We start from the raw sequence: 5,419 nt of genomic DNA on the forward strand, positions 1-5,419 counted from the left end.
ACTAATGATGGACTAAAAGAAAGGGCATATCTGAGATCCCGCTCAAGTTACAAGAAACTATAAATGTCTGATCTGTATCTTTTTCCATTTTTTTCACAAATTGAACATTACATTTCACAAGGGAAAAATCAGGATGCATTGATCAGAGAACTGTTAACACCAGAGACTTATTAATAGTAACTACAGTACAAAAGCAGCTGTTTCCAGCTTTTATACAGGATTACATTTGCTTGATGCAGATAAAGAGAAATTACTCATGAGGCAATGGAAAGAAAGGTGTAGGAGGGTGAATCATGTTGGAAGAATAGGAAAAAATGAAAGTGGGGGCAAAATTTTTTAAGCATGCTGTGTCATCACCAGTAAAAAGTAATTTGCTATATCAGTGGAATGCTATTAACTCCTGCTTGGTTGGGCATAATGCATGGTGGAGGAGGGAATATTTCAGTCAAATTGAATGACAGTAATTTTGGGGGACAGAGAATGACTCTCATTACTTTTTTTTCTAGAAGGAAATTCATTGGCATCTTCACATCTAATTCTGATTTGCAGGCAATTAGTGCACAGTTGCACAACTGGAGCCAAACTCTTGCTGTTAGCAGGGCACAGCACAATAGTCTAAGACTGAACATGAATGAACACAAGAAGACCACAAGTTCTCTTGAGAACAGGATGACAAACTTTAAGTGGAAACATGGTTTATCTGTTAAAATTGTAGTCAATTTTGGGTATGTTTCTTTTTTGTTCCAACAACTGCCGTCATATTATCGAGACTACTCTTTGAAACAGGACTAAGGAATGCTCTAGAACAATCTCTGCTTCAGGTATAACAGGCTATGCCAAATTCGAACTAACTAATCTAGTATAATCTGCATATTACACAGGATTGACTATCACATTGGATTTTTATGCAAGTTTTTAACAGGAAATACCGCTTGTGTCACCCTGTGTCACCTGACTGGTTTTTTCAGGATTACATCTTCCATTTCCTCTGCCTCGGGAGACATTTTATTGCATAAGCAGAGATTGGAAAACAAAGATACTCATGCCAAAGTCAGAAAAGGAAATACATTTAGTATTGTGCCACAGAAGCCAAAATGAAGGGCTTAACCCAGACACAAAAAGGGGCATTACTTACAGGCACACTCCAGTCTTCATGTGCAGTTTGTTTCCCCTTTGTGCTGCCAATATCTCTGTCTCTGTCAAGTGTCCAAGGGGCTGTTCCCACCAGAGAGGGCAGTGACCTGGTCTCTCACGGCTCCTTCATATCAACTCCTCCACTATTCCTTACTGAAACCTTTCCTAGCACCCAGTCTGAGACAATATATGAAACGAGATGGTATGTTGCAAAATTTATAATCGTCCTATGAAACCTTTCACGATTTCTTTCCCATTTGTGGGGCAAAAAACAGTTATGTGGTGTATCTCCACCACATAAGAAAAAAAAATCCCCAAATTGTCCCATTTTCTCAGCACTACACAGCTTCGGGGTACATAACCCAGGCCTGTGTTGCAAGTCAGGTATGTAAAACAGGCAGGGCCCCTCAAGCCCATTTCCCTTTGCACCAGGCTGGATCTCTAAGAGCAGTGCTGAGGGAAGCCCCAGGCTAGGTGCTTCTACCATAAGGCCAGAACCAGGTTCCCACGTCTCGTTCCCTGTCCTCAATTCCCCTTTTGAAATACTGCTCAGCGCAGTAATTCCACAGCAGATCACTTTGCCATTTCACTGCAACAATCCAAAGGACATCCAAATCCTTTTCACAAATACTGGGAGGAGTTTAATGGGGAAAATATTACTCACAAACCCTTGACACTCTCCAGCTGATAACTTGTGCCCTTCATCCCCTTCACTTACACTACAGAGGTCATTATGACCAGGTCACTCCAACTCCCTGACCTGCTGCCACATGACCTATTTCTTTGAGTTACTCTCTGCTCTTACTCTGCTCCCACTGCCTCTAGGGTTGTCTCAAAGTGCCACATCCCAGGGTGTGCTTTGGGACACAGATGAAATCTTTGCTCTGTCACAGGAACACATGCTGCCCATTTTTCTCAATTTAGGCTCAAGATTGTGACTCCTAAGATTCCGCCAGAAATTGCCTCTTGAATGCACCACAAATCTCATTGTACTTCTCCACACCTTCTGAAGGGTCTGGAGAGATTTGCTGAGGTGTTAATACCAAATATATAGTATTATACAGTATTTCTTGCAGGGTAACACTGAAGATATTTTATGCACAAATACCTTTGCAATGACAAGAAGGTTTCAGTGAGGAGAAAGGTGTAGGCAGTACTGGAAGGAGTGGGTCTGATCATCTCACCTTGCTTCTCCCTGCTACAGTGAGTACCACACTTGAGACAGAGACCAAGAGAGTCCAGCTAGAAGAGATCTAAAGAACAGGATCAGGAAATGATTAATTATTTTAGTTAAAAGAAACAATATTACTTGTCCACAAGCCTCCAGGTAATAAAGAATTGGATTTTCTTAGCTAATGAGAAATTACACCTCCACAGTGTCTGAACGAGAATGCAGTCCACTGAAAGTAATTCTTCAAGAAAGGATGTCAGAAAAGCCTAGGAAATGCACAAAGTATTTGCACACCACTGCAAAAGGGCAGTTTGCTTAGAAACCATTAGAACTGGATTTAGAGCAGTCCAAACTCATCCCAGCAATGGTCATGGAAGGTGCTTTATGTATCTAATGATGCTTTTTCAGTGGAAAGGCAGGGCTTTCTTGTTGCTTTTTCCTTTTTTTTTTTCTTTTCTTTTTCTTTTTCGTTTTGCTTTGTTTTGTTTTTAATAACTACCTGTTATTCCAAGATCTGTCTGTAGCTACATTTATTAAAGAGCTGTGTTTAGGTCCAGTAGGATGAGAGGATCCAAATCTGTGTTATTTCTGAAAGACTTCAAGGGGCACTTCACTACACAAAGGCAGTGTAACCAGTGTTCCACCTGCCTCAGAAAGTGGTATATGAATCAGGTCCACATAAAGCTAGGAAACTAGGACACCTTTCTAAAATATCTCTCTAAATAATCTCCCTTTTCTTGAAGAATTTGGGGATGCCTTGAAACCAAGAGAGAAAATTCTGACAGTGATAAACTTCAAATTTTAAGGGTCTAGAAAGAAAAGGACAAAATAAAAAAAAATTACGAAAAAGAAAGAAGGAATACTTATAACAGCCTTTGTGGGTTTTTAGGAGAACGCTGTTCTTTTGCAAAATGGTAGAGGGCAGACTGGGGAGCGTGTACTTGTATGCAGGAGCCCTGACTGGATGCCAGGTGCCCACCAAAGCTGCTCTATCACTCCCCTCCTCAGCTGGACAGGGGAGAGGAAATACAACAAAAGGCTCATCAGGAAAGGAGAGATCACTCACCTATTACTGCCATGGGCAAAACAGACTTGCCTTGGGGAACAGTTATTAGTTTAATTTATTACAATTTATTAGTTTAATTTATTCCCACAAATCAAAGTGGGATAATGAGAAATAACAAAGATGAAAAAACATGTTCCATTCACCCCACCCTTCTTCTTGGGCTCTACTTCACTGCTGATTTCTCTGCCTCATCTCCCACAGTGGCACAGGGGGATGGGGAATGGTGGCTGCAGTCAGTTCATCACACACTGTCCTTGCTGCTCTTTCCTCTTCACAGGCAGGACTCCTCACACTCTTCCTCAACTCCAGCCTGAGGTCCCTCGCATGGGACTTCATGAACTGCTCCAGCATGGGTTCGTTCCATGGATGTGCAGCCTTCAGGAACAGGCTGCTCCAGTGTGGGTCCCCAGTGGGGTCACAAGTCCTGCCAGCACACCTGCTCCAGTGTGAGCTCCTCTCTTCACGGGGTCACAGGTTCTGCCAGCAAACCTGCTTCAGTATGGGCTTCCCATGGGATCACAACATCCTTGTGGGCTTCCCATGGGGTCACAACCCACCTGCTCTGGCTGGGATGCTCCATGGGCTGCAGGCCGATCTCTGCTCCACAATGGACCTCCATGGGCTGCAGGGGCACAGCTCCCTCACCGTGGTCTGCGCCAGGAGCTGCCAGGGAATCTCTGCTCTGGCACCTGGAGCACCTCCTGCCCCTCCTTCTGCACTGACCTTGGTGTCTGCAGGGCTGTTCCTGTCACATATTCTCACTCCTCTCCTTTGGCTGCTGTTCCCCAGCAGGTTTTTTTCCTCTCCTTTTCTTTGTTATCACAGAGTCGCTGACACATCACTGATGGGCTTGGCCTTGGCCAGTGGCAGGTCTGTCTTGGAGCCAGCTGGCGTTGGCTCTGTCAGACATGGGGCAAGCTTCTGGCAGCTCCTCAGAGATGCCACCTTTGTAGCCCCCACTATCAAAACCTTGCAATGCAAACAGAATACACTATTATTTCCAACAGAGAAAATAAATAAACTTGAGATCGGACTCACGGGTCATCTGTTGCCTACCAAATGTCCCCCATTTTCTAACTGGTGTAGTATTCCTTTAACCATAACACTGAGCAGAATAAATATTCCTCCTGTGCTGTTCTGCTAACATACAGAAGAGTGGGGCTCAGGCAACCATGCTGGGTTATGGCTTACTTGTGTTTCACTCCCTTCTTTTTCCAAATGATTCATGAGAAGATTGAAAAAAGATCAAATGTATTTACCCTTCCAGATTGTGCACTCATTTCCAGTAAAATATTTTATCCCTCCAGAAGGCTCTCTGCAGCTTTGGGAGTGGATATTTCGTATTCCTTCTCAAGAACTTGGAATGACTGGTACACGTCATGGTACCCTGTTTCTTTTTTCCTGTATTCAGATCACTAAAACTTTCAAAAATGACAGGTCAGAGTTCATGCAGATAAGAGCTCATATTTAAAATTCCCTTACGTAAACATTAATTTTATTACTTTCTGTCAAAAAAACCCTCCCAAACATTGAAAGCAAATGGGAAAGATCCACAATTTACTAGATATTTCAGTTATAATTTGATTTGAGATTTTATTTTAAAAAACCTTCCTACTATAAAACTATCTGAGGATTATGAACAGCCTTTTAAAAGTTTTACATCATGTCATTACACATCTTCACTAGAGCTGTCCTTTTGAGATACCTCCTGTTAATTCCTAGATATTTACTGGATACTTCTCCCCAGTATATTTAAGAGGAACTCCAGTGTCCTTAAATCCTTATTTTCCCAGTGGATTTTCCCAAAACACCAAAACTTGCTACTTTAAGCCTCAAGGATAATCAAGAGCTTCTCCAGTCTGGCAGATGACCACTGCAGCTAGCAAACTTAAGCCAAATATTTGCTCTTTTAGTCTCTCTAGTTCCATTTTTTATGTTTTGTTTTAATTTTAAGAGTTAGATTTGGAGGTCAGGGATCCAAAACACCTCACACTGGATCTTTAACATTCAGTAGTTTTTACTTCCAGTGTTACTTTTTCTCCCTTTCT

This window comes from Corvus brachyrhynchos, unplaced genomic scaffold (genome assembly GCF_000691975.1).
Source record: "Corvus brachyrhynchos isolate BGI_N302 unplaced genomic scaffold, ASM69197v1 scaffold44, whole genome shotgun sequence".
Taxonomy (NCBI): domain Eukaryota; kingdom Metazoa; phylum Chordata; class Aves; order Passeriformes; family Corvidae; genus Corvus; species Corvus brachyrhynchos.